A 14,339-nucleotide genomic window follows, 5' to 3' on the forward strand; every position below is an offset into this window, starting at 1 on the left:
CCTCATCGCTCGCTCTATCCATCCTCCTCCCCTCCTCCCCGCTCTATCCATCCTCCTCCCTGCCCCCTCCCTCTATCCATCCTCTTCTCCTCCTCCTCGCTCTATCCATCCTCCTGCCCTCCTCCTCGCTCTTTCCATCCTGCTCTCCTGCTCCTCGCTCTATCCATCCTCCTCTCCTCCTCCTTGCTCTATCCATCCTCCTCTCCTCCTCCTCGCTCTATCCATCTTCCTCTCCTCCTCCTCGCTCTATCCATCCTCCTCTCCTCCTCCCCGCTCTATCCATTCTCCCCTCCTCCTTGCTCTATCCATCCTGCTCTCCTCCTCCTCGCTCTATCCATCCTCCTCTCCTGCTCCCCACTCTATCCATCATTCTCTCCTCCTCCTCACTCTATCCATCCTCCTCTCTTCCTCCTCGCTCTATCCATCCTCCTCGCCTCCTCCTCGTTCAATCCATCCTCCACTCCTCCCCGGTCAATCCATCCTCCTCCTCGCTCTATGCATCCTCCTCGCCTCCTCCTCGCTCAATCCATCCTCCACTCCTCCCCAGTCAATCCATCCTCCTCCTCGCTCTATCCATCCTCCAATCCTCCCCGGCCAATCCATCCTCCTCCTTGCTCTATCCATCCTCCTCCCTTCCTCCTCGCTGGATCCATCTTCCTCCCCTCCTCCGCGCTCTATCCATCCTCCTCTCCTCCTCCCCACTCTATCCATCCTCCTCTCCTCCTCCCTGCTCTATCCATCCTCCTCCTCCTTCCTCGCACTATCCATCCTCCTCTCCTTCTCCCTGCTCCATCCATCCTCCTCCTCCCCGCTCAATCCATCCTCCTCCCCTCCTCCCCGCTCTATCCATCCTCCTCCTCCTCCCTCGCTCTATCCATCCTCCTCTCCTCCTCCCCGCTCTATCCATCCTCATCCTCCTCCCCGCTCTATCCATCCTCTTCTCCTCCTCCTCGCTCTATCCATTCTCCTCCCCTCCTCCTCGCTCTATCCATCCTGCTCTCCCCTTTCTCGCTCTATCCATCCTCCTCTCCTCGTCCTCTCCTCCTCCTTGCTCTATCCATCCTCTTCTCCTCCTCCTCGCTCTATCCATTCTCCACCCCTCCTCCTCGCTCTATCCATCCTCCTCCTCACTCTATCCATCCTCCTCTCCTCCTCCCCGCTCTATCCATCCTCCCCTCCTCCTCGCTCTATCCATCCTGCTCTCCTCCTCCTCGCTCTATCCATCCTCCTCTCCTCATCGCTCTATCCATCCTCCTCTCCTCCTCCCCGCTCTATCCATCCTCCCCTCCTCCTCGCTCTATCCATCCTCCTCTCCTCCTCCTCACTCTATCCATCCTCCTCTCCTCCTCGCTCTATCCATCCTCCTCACCTCCTCCCCGCTCTATCCATCCTCCCCTCCTCCTCGCTCTATCCATTCTCCTCTCCTCCTCCTCGCTCTATCCATCCTCCTCTCCTGCTCCCCACTCTATCCATCCTCCTCTCCTCCTCCTCACTCTATCCATCCTCCTCTCCTCCTCCTCGCTCTATCCATCCTCCTCACCTCCTCCTCGCTCTATCCATTCTCCTCTACTCCTCCTCGCTCTATCCATCCTCCTCCCCCTCGCTCCATCCATCCTCCTACCCTCCTCCTCACTCTATCCATCATCCTCCCCTCCTCCCCGCTCTATCCATCCTCCTCCCCGCGCTATCCATCCTCCCCTCCCGCTCCCCGTTCTATCCATCCTCCCCTCCTCCACGCTCTATCCATCCTCACCTCCTCTTCCCCGCTCTATCCATTCTCCCCTCCTCCTCCTCGCTCTATCCATCCTCCTCTCCTCCTCCCCGCTCTATCCATCCTCCTCTCCTCTTCCTCGCTCTATCCATCCTACCCTCCTCCTCGCTCTATCCATCCTCCTCTCCTCCTCTGCGCTCTATCCATTTTCCTCTCCTCCTCGCTCTATCCATCCTCCCCTCCTTCTCCTCAATGCTCTATCCATCCTCCCCTCCTCCTCCTCCTCGCTCTATCCATCTTCCCCTCCTCCTCCTCCCTCGCTCTATCCATCCTCCTCTCCGCACCGGTCAATCCATCCTCCTCCTCGCTCTATCCATCCTCCTCTCCTCCTCCTAACTCTATCCATCCTCCTCTCCTCCTCCCCGCTCTATCCATCCTCCTCCCCGCTATACCCATCCTCCTAAACTCCTCCTCGCTCTATCCATCCTCCTCTCCCCCTCCCAGCTCTATCCATCCTCCTCTCCTCCTCCCCGCTCTTTCCATCCTCCTCCCCGCTCTATCCATCCTCCTACCCTCCTCCGCGCTCTATCCATCCTGCTCCTCGCTCTATCCATCCTCCTCTCCACCTCCTCGCTCTGTCCATCCTCCTCTCCTCCTCCCCGCTCTCTCCATCCTCCTCTCCTTCTCCCCGCTCAATCCATCCTCCTCCTCCTCCCCGCTCTATTCATCCTCCTCTCCTCCTCCCCGCTCTATCCATCCTCCTCCTCCTCGCTCGCTCTATCCATCACCTTCTATCCATCCTCCTCTCCTCCTCCTCGCTCTATCCATTCTCCTCTCCTCCTCCCCGCTCTATCCATCCTCCTCTCCTTCTCCCCGCTCAATCCATCCTCCTCCTCCTCCCTGCTTTATTCATCCTCCTCTCCTCCTCCCCGCTCTATACATCCTCGTCCTCCTTCCCGCACTATCCATCCTTGTCTCCTCATCGCTCGCTCTATCCATCCTCCTCCCCTCCTCCCCGCTCTATCCATCCTCCTCCCTGCCTCCTCCCTCTATCCATCCTCTTCTCCTCCTCCTCGCTCTATCCATCCTCCTGCCCTCCTCCTCGCTCTTTCCATCCTGCTCTCCTGCTCCTCGCTCTATCCATCCTCCTCTCCTCCTCCTCGCTCTATCCATCCTCCTCTCCTCCTCCTCGCTCTATCCATCTTCCTCTCCTCCTCCTCGCTCTATCCATCCTCCTCCCCGCTCTATCCATCCTCCCCTCCTCCTCGCTCTATCCATCCTGCTCTCCTCCTCCTCGCTCTATCCATCCTCCACTCCTGCTCCCCACTCTATCCATCCTCCTCTCCTCCTCCTCACTCTATCCATCCTCCTTTCTTCCTCCTCGCTCTATCCATCCTCCTCGCCTCCTCCTCGTTCAATCCATCCTCCACTCCTCCCCGGTCAATCCATCCTCCTCCTCGCTCTATCCATCCTCCTCGCCTCCTCCTCGCTCAATCCATCCTCCACTCCTCCCCGGTCAATCCATCCTCCTCCTCGCTCTATCCATCCTCCAATCCTCCCCGGTCAATCCATCCTCCTCCTTGCTCTATCCATCCTCCTCCCTTCCTCCTCGCTGGATCCATCTTCCTCCCCTCCTCCACGCTCTATCCATCCTCCTCTCCTCCTCCCCACTCTATCCATGCTCCTCTCCTCCTCCCTGCTCTATCCATCCTCCTCCTCCTTCCTCGCTCTATCCATCCTCCTCTCCTTCTCCCTGCTCCATCCATCCTCCTCCTCCCCGCTCAATCCATCCTCCTCCCCTCCTCCCCGCTCTATCCATCCTCCTCCTTCTCCCTCGCTCTATCCATCCTCCTCTCCTTCTCCCCGCTCTATCCATCCTCATCCTCCTCCCCGCTCTATCCATCCTCTTCTCCTCCTCCTCGCTCTATCCATTCTCCTCCCCTCCTCCTCGCTCCATCCATCCTGCTCTCCCCTTTCTCGCTCTATCCATCCTCCTCTCCTCGTCCTCTCCTCCTCCTTGCTCTATCCATCCTCTTCTCCTCCTCCTCGCTCTATCCATTCTCCTCCCCTCCTCCTCGCTCTATCCATCCTGCTCTCCTCCTCCTCGCTCTATCCATCCTCCTCTCCTCCTCCTACCCTCCTCCTCGCTCTATCCATCCTCCTCCTCGCTCTATCCATCCTCCTTCCCCCTCCCAGCTCTATCCATCCTCCTCTCCTCCTCCTCGCTCTATCCATCCTACCCTCCTCCTCGCTCTATCCATCCTCCTCTCCTCCACCCCGCTCTATCCATCCTCCTCCCCGCGCTATCCATCCTCCTACCCTCCTCCGCGCTCTATCGATCCTGCTCCTCGCTCTATCCATCCTCCTCTCCCCCTCCTCGCTCTATCTGTCCTTCTCCCCCCTCCTCGCTCTATCCATCCTCCTCTCCTACTACTCGCTCTATCCATCCTCCGCTCCTCCTCCCCGCTCTATCCATCCTCCTCTCATCCTCCCCGCTCTATCCATCCTCCTCTCCTTCTCCCCACTCAATCCATCCTCCTCCTCCTCCCCGCTCTATTCATCCTCCTCTCCTCCTCCCCGCTCTATCCATCCTCCTCCTCCTCCCTCGCTCTATCTATCCTCCTCTCCTTCTCCCCGCTGTATCCATCTTCGTCCTCCTTCCCGCACTATCCATACTCGTCTACTCATCCCTCGCTCTATCCATCCTCCTCCCCTCCTCCCCACTCTATCCATCCTCCTCCCTGCCTCCTCCCTCCATCCATCCTCCTCCCCTCCTCCTCGCTCTATCCATCCGGCTCTCCTGCTCCTCGCTCTATCCATCCTCCTCTCCTCCTCCTCTCCCTATCCATCCTCCTCTCCTCCTCCTCACTCTATCCATCCTCCTCTCCTCCTCCTCGCTCTATCCAACCTCCTCTCCTCCTCCCCGCTCTATCCATCCTCCCCTCCTCCTCGCTCTATCCATCCTGCTCTCCTCCTCCTCGCTCTATCCATCCTCCTCTCCTCCTCCTCACTCTATCCATCCTCCTCTCCTCCTCCTCGCTCTATCCATCCTCCTCTCCTCCTCCCTGCTCTATCCATCCTCCCCTCCTCCTCGCTCTATCCATCCTGCTCTCTGCCTCCTCGCTCTATCCATCCTCCTCCTCCTCCCTCGCTCTATCCATCCTCCTCTCCGCCCCGGTCAATCCATCCTCCTCCTTGCTCTATCCATCCTCCTCCCTCCCTCCTCGCTCTATCCATCCTCCTCTCCTCCTCCCCGCTCTATCCATCCTCCTCTCCTCCTCCCCACTCTATCCATCCTCCTCTCCTCCTCCCCGCTCTATCCATCCTCCTCCTCCTCCCTCGCTCGATCCATCCTCCTCTCCTTCTCCCTGCTCCATCCATCCTCCTCCTCCCCGCTCAATCCATCCTCCTCCCCGCTCTATCCATCCTCCTCCTCCTCCCTCGCTCTATCCCTCATCCTCTCCTTCTCCCCGCTCTATCCATCCTCGTCCTCCTCCCCGCTCTATCCATCCTCCTCTCCTCATCCCTTGCTCTATACAACCTCCTCCCCTCCTCCCTGCTCTATCCATCCTCCTCCCCGCCTCCTCCCTCCATCCATCCTCTTCTCCTCCTCCTCACTCTATCCATTCTCCTCCCCTCCTCTTCGCTCTATCCATCCTGCTCTCCTCCTCCTCGCTCTATCCATCCTCCTCTCCTCCTCCTCTCCTCCTCCTCGCTCTATCCATCCTCTTCTCCTCCTCCTCGCTCTATCCATCCTCTTCTCCTCCTCCTCGCTCTATCCATCCCCCTCTCCTCCTCCCTGCTCTATCCATCCTGCTCTCCTCCTCCTCGCTCTATCCATCCTCCTCTCCTCCTCACTCTATCCATCCTCCTCTCCTCCTCCCCGCTCTATCCATCCTGCCCTCCTCCTCGCTCTATCCATTCTCCTCTCCTCCTCCTCGCTCTATCCATCCTCCTCTCCTGCTCCCCACTCCATCCATCCTCCTCTCCTCCTCCTCACTCTATCCATCCTCCTCTCTTCCTCCCCGGTCAATCCATCCTCCTCCTCGCTCTGTCCATCCTCCCCTCCTCCTCCTCCCTCGCTCCATCCATCCTGCTCTCCGCCCCGGTCAATCCATCCTCCTCCTTGCTCTATCCATCCACCTCCCTTCCTCCTTGCTCTATCCATCTTCCTCCCCTACTCCCCATTCTATCCATCCTCCTCCCCCTCCTTGCTCTATGTATCCTCCTCCCCCCTCGCTCTATCCATCCTCCTCTCCTCCTCCCCGCTCTATCCATCCTCTTCTCCTCCTCCCCGCTCTATCCGTCCTCCTTTCCTCCTCCCCGCTCCATCCATCCTCCTCCTCCTCCCCGCTCTATCCATCCTCCTCCCCTCCTCCCCACTCTGTCCATCCTCCTCCTCCCTCGCTCTATCCATCCACCTCCCCTCCTCCCCGCTCTATCCATTCTCCTCCTTCTCCCCGCTCTATCCATCCTCATCCTCCTCCCTGCTCTATCCATCCTCCTCTCCTCATCCCTCGCTCTATACATCCTCCCTCCCCTGCTCCCCGCTCTATCCATCCTCCTCCCGCCTCCTCCCTCTATCCATCCTCTTCTCCTCCTCCTCGCTCTATCCATCCACCTCCCCGCCTCCTCCCTCTATCCATACTCCTCTTCTCCTCCTCGCTCTATCCATCCTCCCCTCCTCCTCCTCGCTCTATCCATCCTCCTCTCCTCCTCCTCTCCTCCTCCTGGCTCTATCCATCCTGCTTTCCTCCTTCTCGCTCTATCCATCCTCCTCGCTCTATCCATCCTCCTCTCCCCCTCCTCGCTCTATCCATCCTCACTCTCCTCCTAGCTCTATCCATCCTCCTCTCCTCGTCGATCTATCCATCCTCCTCTCCTCCTCCCCACTCTATCCATCCTCCCCTCCTCCTCGCTCTATCCATTCTCCTCTCCTCCTCCTCGATCTATCCATCCTCCTCTCCTGCTCCCCACTCTATCCATCCTCCTCGCCTCCTCCTCACTCTATCAATCCTCCTCTCCTCCTCCTCACTCTATCCATCCTCCTCGCCTTCTCCTCGCTCTATCCATCCTCCTCTCCTTCTCCCCGCTCTATCCATCCTCTTCCTCCCCACTCAATCCATCCTCCTCCCCTCCTCCCCGCTCTATCCATCCTCCTCCTCCTCCCTCGCTCTATCCATCCTCCTCTCCTTCTCCCCGCTCTATCCATCCTCGTCCTCCTCCCGCTCTATCCATCCTCCTCTCCTCATCCCTCGCTCGATACAACCTCCTCCCCTACTCCCCGCTCTATCCATCCTCCTCCCTGCCTCCTCCTTCTACCATCCTCTTCTCCTCCTCCTCGCTCTATCCATTCTCCTCCCCTCCTCCTCACTCTATCCATCCTGCTCTCCTCCTCCTCGCTCTATCCATCATTCTCTCCTCCTCCTCTCCTCCTCCTCGCTCTATCCATCCTCTTCTCCTCCTCCTCACTCTATCCATTCTCCTCCCCTCCTCCTCGCTCTATCCATCCAGCTCTCCTCCTCCTCGCTCTATCCATCCTCCTCTCCTCCTCCTACCCTCCTCCTCGCTCTATCCATCCTCCTCCTAGCTCTATCCATCCTCCTATCCCCCTCCCAGCTCTATCCATCCTCCTTTCCTCCTCCTCGCTCTATCCATCCTACCCTCCTCCTCGCTCTATCCATCCTCCTCTCCTCCTCCCCGCTCTATCCATCCTCCTCCCCGTGCTATCCATCCCCCTACCCTCTTCCGCGCTCTATCCTCCCCCTCCTCGCTCTATCTATCCTTCTCTCCTCCTCCTCGCTCTATCCATCCTCCTCTCCTCCTCCCCGCTCTATCCATCCTCCACTCCTCCTCCCCGCTCTATCCATCCTCCTCTCCTTCTCCCCGCTCAATCCATCCTCCTCCTCCTCCCCGCTCTATTCATCCTCCTCTCCTCCTCCATCGCTCTAGCCATCCTCCTCTCCTTCTCCCCGCTCTATCCATCCTCCTCCCTGCCTCCTCCCTCTATCCATCCTACTCACCTCCTCCCCGCTCTATCCATCCTCCCCTCCTCCTCGCTCTATCCATTTTCCTCTCCTCCTCCTCACTCTATCCATCCTCCTCTCCTCCTCCTCGCTCTATCCATCCTCCTCGCCTCCTCCTCGCTCAATCCATCCTCCCCTCCTCCTCGTTCTATCCATCCTCCTCCCCCCTCCTCACTCTATCTATCGTCCTCCTCCCCCTCACTCTATCCATCCTCCTCTCCTCCTCCCCACTCTATCCATCCTCCTCTCCTCCTCCTCACTCTATCCATCCTCCTCTCCTCCTCCTCACTCTATCCATCCTCCTCTCCTCCTCCCCGCTCTATCCATCCTCCCCTCCTCCTCGCACTATCCATCCTGCTCTCCTCCTCCTCGCTCTATCCATCCTCCTCCTCCTCCCTCGCTCTATCCATCCTCCTCTCCTCCTCCCCGCTCTATCCATCCTCCCCTCCTCCTCGCTCTATCCATCCTGCTCTCCTCCTCCCTGCTCTATCCATCCTCCCCTCCTCCTCGCTCTATCCATCCTCCTCCCCTCCTCCCCGCTCTATCCATCCTCCTCCTCCTCCCTCGCTCTATCCATCCTCCTCTCCTTCTCCCCGCTCTATCCATCCTCGTCCTCCTCCCCGCTCTATCCATTCTCCTCCCCTCCTCCTCGCTCTGTCCATCCTGCTCTCCTCCTCCTCGCTCTGTCCATCCTCCCCTCCTCCTCCTCCCTCGCTCTATCCATCCTCCTCTCTGCCCCGGTCAATCCATCCTCCTCCTTGCTCCATACATCCTCCTCCCTTCCTCCTCGCTCTACCCATCATTCTCCCCTCCTCCCCATTCTATCCATCCTCCTCCCGCCTCCTCTCTCTATCTATCCTCCTCCCCCCTCCTCGCTCTATCCATCCTCCTCTCCTCCTCCCCGCTCTATCCATCCTCCTCTCCTCCTCCCCGCTCCATCCATCCTCCTCCCCTCCTCTCCACTCTATCCATCCTCCTCCTCCTCCATCGCTCTATCCATCCTCCTCCACTCCTCCCCGCTCTATCCATCCTCCTCCTTCTCCCCGCTCTATCAATCCTCGTCCTCCTCCCCGCTCTATCCATTCTCCTCCCCTCCTCCTCGCTCTATCCATCCTGCTCTCCTCCTCCTCGCTCTATCCATCCTCCTCTCCTCCTCCGCTCCTCCTCCTTGCTCTATCCATCCTCTTCTCCTCCTCCTCGCTCTATCCATCCTCCTCTCCTCCTCCTCGCTCTAGCCATCCTCCTCTCCACCTCCCTGCTCTATCCATCCTCCCGTCCTCCTCGCTCTATCCATCCTGCTCTCCTCCTCCTCGCTCTATCCATCCTCCTCTCCTCCTCCCCGCTCTACCTCTCCTCCCCCCTCCTTGCTCTACCCATTCTCCTCTCCTCCTCCTCGCTCTATCCATCCTCCTCTCCTGCTCACCAATCTATTCATCCTCCTCTCCTCCTCCTCATTCTATCCATCCTCCTCTCCTGCTCCTCGCTCTATCCATCTTCCTTGCCTCCTCCTCGCTCAATTCGTCATCCTCTCCTCCCTGGTCAATCCATTCTCCTCCTCGCGCTGTCCATCCTCCCCTCCTCCTCCTCCCTCGCTCTATCCATCCTCCTCTCTGCCCCTTTCAATCCATCCTCCTCCTTGCTCTATACATCCTCCTCCCTTCCTCCTCGCTCTATCCATCTTCCTCCCCTCCTCCCCATTCTATCCATCCTCCTCCCGCCTCCTCACTCTATCTATCCTCCTCCCCCCCTCCTCGCTCTATCCATCCTCCTCTCCTCCTCCCCGCTCTATCCATCCTCCTCCCCTCCTCCCCGCTCTATCCATCCTCCTCCTCCTCCATCGCTCTATCCATCCTCCTCCACTCCTCCCCGCTCTATCCATCCTCCTCCTTCTCCCCGCTCTATCCATCCTCATCCTCCTCCCTACTCTATCCATCCTCCTCTCCTCATCCCTCGCTCTATACATCCTCCTCCCCTGCTCCCCGCTCTATCCATCCTACTCCAAGCCTCCTCCCTCTATCCATCCTCTTCTCCTCCTCCTCGCTCTATCCATCCTCCTCCCCTCCTCCTCGCTCTATCCATCCTGCTCTGCTCCTCCTCGCTCTATCCATCCTCCTCTCCTCCATCTCGCTCTATCCATCCTCCTCTCCTCCTCCTCGCTCTATCCATCCTCCTCTCCTCCTCCTCGCTCTATCCATCCTTCTCCTCCCTCGCTTTATCCATCCTCCTCCCCGCCTCGTCCCTCTATCCATCCTCTTCTCCGCCTCCCCGCTCTATCCATCCTCCTCCCCTCCTCCTCGCTCTATCCATCCTGCTCACCTCCTCCTCGCTCTATCCATCCTCCTCTCCTCCTCCTCTCCTCCACCTCGCTCTATCCATCCTCCTCTCCTCCTCCACTCCTCCTCGCTCTATCCATCCTCCTCTCCTCCTCCTCTCCTCCACCTCGCTCTATCCATCCTCCGGCCCTCCTCCTCGCTCTATCCATCCTCCTCTCCACCTCCCCGCTCTATCCATCCTCCCCTCCTCCTCGCTCTATCCATCCTCCTCTCCTCCTCCCGGCTCTATCCATCCTCCTCTCCTCCTCCCCACTCTATCCATCCTCCCCTCCTACTCGCTCTATCCATTCTCCTCTCCTCCTCCTCTCTCTATGCATCCTCCTCTCCTCATCCCCACTCTATCCATCCTCCTCTCCTCCTCCTCGCTCAATCCATCCTCCTCTCCTCCTCCTCGCTCCATCCATCCTCCTCTCCTCCTCACTCTATCTATCGTCCTCTCCTCCTCCTTGCTCTATCCATTCTCCTCTCCTCCTCCTCGCTCTATCCATCCTGCTCTCCTCCTCCCCACTCTATCCATCCTCCTCTCCTTCTCCCCGCTCAATCCATCCTCCTCCTCCTCCCCGCTCTATTCATCCTCCTCTCCTCCTCCTCGCTCTAGCCATCCTCCTCTCCTTCTCCCCGCTCTATCCATTCTCCTCCCTGCCTCCTCCCTCTATCCATCCTCCTCCCCTCCTCCTCGCTCTATCCATCCTCCTCTTCTCCTCCTCGCTCTATCCATCCTCCTCTCCTCCTCCTCGCTCTATCCATCCTACTCACCTCCTCCCCGCTCTATCCATCCTCCCCTCCTGCTCGCTCTATCCATTTTCCTCTCCTCCTCCTCACTCTATCCATCCTCCTCTCCTCCTCCTCGCTCTATCCATCCTCCTCGCCTCCTCCTCGCTCAATCCATCCTCCCCTCCTCCCTGTTCTATCCATCCTCCTCCCCCCTCCTCGCTCTATCTATCGTCCTCCTCCCCCCTCGCTCTATCCATCCTCCTCTCCTCCTCCCCACTCTAACCATCCTCCTCTCCTCCTCCCCACTCTATCCATCCTCCTCTCCTCCTCCTCACTCTATCCATCCTCCTCTCCTCCTCCTCGCTCAATCCATCCTCCTCTCCTCCTCCCCGCTCTATCCATCCTCCCCTCCTCCTCGCTCTATCCATCCTGCTCTCCTCCTCCTCGCTCTATCCATCCTCCTCCTCCTCCCTCGCTCTATCCATCCTCCTCTCCTCCTCCCCGCTCTATCCATCCTCCTCTCCTCCTCGCTCTATCCATTCTCCTCTCCTCCTCCTCGCTCTATCCATCCTCCTCTCCTGCTCCCCACTCCATCCATCCTCCTCTCCTCCTCCTCACTCTATCCATCCTCCTCTCTTCCTCCCCGGTCAATCCATCCTCCTCCTCGCTCTGTCCATCCTCCCCTCCTCCTCCTCCCTCGCTCCATCCATCCTGCTCTCCGCCCCGGTCAATCCATCCTCCTCCTTGCTCTATCCATCCACCTCCCTTCCTCCTTGCTCTATCCATCTTCCTCCCCTACTCCCCATTCTATCCATCCTCCTCCCCCTCCTTGCTCTATGTATCCTCCTCCCCCCTCGCTCTATCCATCCTCCTCTCCTCCTCCCCGCTCTATCCATCCTCCTCTCCTCCTCCCCGCTCTATCCGTCCTCCTTTCCTCCTCCCCGCTCCATCCATCCTCCTCCTCCTCCCCGCTCTATCCATCCTCCTCCCCTCCTCCCCACTCTGTCCATCCTCCTCCTCCCTCGCTCTATCCATCCACCTCCCCTCCTCCCCGCTCTATCCATTCTCCTCCTTCTCCCCGCTCTATCCATCCTCATCCTCCTCCCTGCTCTATCCATCCTCCTCTCCTCATCCCTCGCTCTATACATCCTCCTCCCCTGCTCCCCGCTCTATCCATCCTCCTCCCCGCCTCCTCCCTCTATCCATCCTCTTCTCCTCCTCCTCGCTCTATCCATCCACCTCCCCGCCTCCTCCCTCTATCCATACTCCTCTTCTCCTCCTCGCTCTATCCATCCTCCCCTCCTCCTCCTCGCTCTATCCATCCTCCTCTCCTCCTCCTCTCCTCCTCCTGGCTCTATCCATCCTGCTTTCCTCCTTCTCGCTCTATCCATCCTCCTCGCTCTATCCATCCTCCTCTCCCCCTCCTCGCTCTATCCATCCTCCTCTCCTCCTAGCTCTATCCATCCTCCTCTCCTCGTCGATCTATCCATCCTCCTCTCCTCCTCCCCACTCTATCCATCCTCCCCTCCTCCTCGCTCTATCCATTCTCCTCTCCTCCTCCTCGATCTATCCATCCTCCTCTCCTGCTCCCCACTCTATCCATCCTCCTCGCCTCCTCCTCACTCTATCAATCCTCCTCTCCTCCTCCTCACTCTATCCATCCTCCTCGCCTTCTCCTCGCTCTATCCATCCTCCTCTCCTTCTCCCCGCTCTATCCATCCTCTTCCTCCCCACTCAATCCATCCTCCTCCCCTCCTCCCCGCTCTATCCATCCTCCTCCTCCTCCCTCGCTCTATCCATCCTCCTCTCCTTCTCCCCGCTCTATCCATCCTCGTCCTCCTCCCCGCTCTATCCATCCTCCTCTCCTCATCCCTCGCTCGATACAACCTCCTCCCCTACTCCCCGCTCTATCCATCCTCCTCCCTGCCTCCTCCTTCTACCATCCTCTTCTCCTCCTCCTCGCTCTATCCATTCTCCTCCCCTCCTCCTCACTCTATCCATCCTGCTCTCCTCCTCCTCGCTCTATCCATCATTCTCTCCTCCTCCTCTCCTCCTCCTCGCTCTATCCATCCTCTTCTCCTCCTCCTCACTCTATCCATTCTCCTCCCCTCCTCCTCGCTCTATCCATCCAGCTCTCCTCCTCCTCGCTCTATCCATCCTCCTCTCCTCCTCCTACCCTCCTCCTCGCTCTATCCATCCTCCTCCTCGCTCTATCCATCCTCCTATCCCCCTCCCAGCTCTATCCATCCTCCTTTCCTCCTCCTCGCTCTATCCATCCTACCCTCCTCCTCGCTCTATCCATCCTCCTCTCCTCCTCCCCGCTCTATCCATCCTCCTCCCCGTGCTATCCATCCCCCTACCCTCTTCCGCGCTCTATCCTCCCCCTCCTCGCTCTATCTATCCTTCTCTCCTCCTCCTCGCTCTATCCATCCTCCTCTCCTCCTCCCCGCTCTATCCATCCTCCACTCCTCCTCCCCGCTCTATCCATCCTCCTCTCCTTCTCCCCGCTCAATCCATCCTCCTCCTCCTCCCCGCTCTATTCATCCTCCTCTCCTCCTCCATCGCTCTAGCCATCCTCCTCTCCTTCTCCCCGCACTATCCATCCTCCTCCCTGCCTCCTCCCTCTATCCATCCTACTCACCTCCTCCCCGCTCTATCCATCCTCCCCTCCTCCTCGCTCTATCCATTTTCCTCTCCTCCTCCTCACTCTATCCATCCTCCTCTCCTCCTCCTCGCTCTATCCATCCTCCTCGCCTCCTCCTCGCTCAATCCATCCTCCCCTCCTCCCTGTTCTATCCATCCTCCTCCCCCCTCCTCACTCTATCTATCGTCCTCCTCCCCCTCACTCTATCCATCCTCCTCTCCTCCTCCCCACTCTAACCATCCTCCTCTCCTCCTCCCCACTCTATCCATCCTCCTCTCCTCCTCCTCACTCTATCCATCCTCCTCTCCTCCTCCTCGCTCTATCCATCCTCCTCTCCTCCTCCCCGCTCTATCCATCCTCCCCTCCTCCTCGCACTATCCATCCTGCTCTCCTCCTCCTCGCTCTATCCATCCTCCTCCTCCTCCCTCGCTCTATCCATCCTCCTCTCCTCCTCCCCGCTCTATCCATCCTCCCCTCCTCCTCGCTCTATCCATCCTGCTCTCCTCCTCCCTGCTCTATCCATCCTCCCCTCCTCCTCGCTCTATCCATCCTCCTCCCCTCCTCCCCGCTCTATCCATCCTCCTCCTCCTCCCTCGCTCTATCCATCCTCCTCTCCTTCTCCCCGCTCTATCCATCCTCGTCCTCCTCCCCGCTCTATCCATTCTCCTCCCCTCCTCCTCGCTCTGTCCATCCTGCTCTCCTCCTCCTCGCTCTGTCTATCCTCCCCTCCTCCTCCTCCCTCGCTCTATCCATCCTCCTCTCTGCCCCGGTCAATCCATCCTCCTCCTTGCTCCATACATCCTCCTCCCTTCCTCCTCGCTCTACCCATCATTCTCCCCTCCTCCCCATTCTATCCATCCTCCTCCCGCCTCCTCTCTCTATCTATCCTCCTCCCCCCTCCTCGCTCTATC

The sequence above is a fragment of the Somniosus microcephalus genome, chromosome 6 (genome assembly GCF_052327205.1).
Source record: "Somniosus microcephalus isolate GS21.2 chromosome 6, FLI_Smic_1.0, whole genome shotgun sequence".
Taxonomy (NCBI): Eukaryota; Metazoa; Chordata; class Chondrichthyes; order Squaliformes; family Somniosidae; genus Somniosus; species Somniosus microcephalus.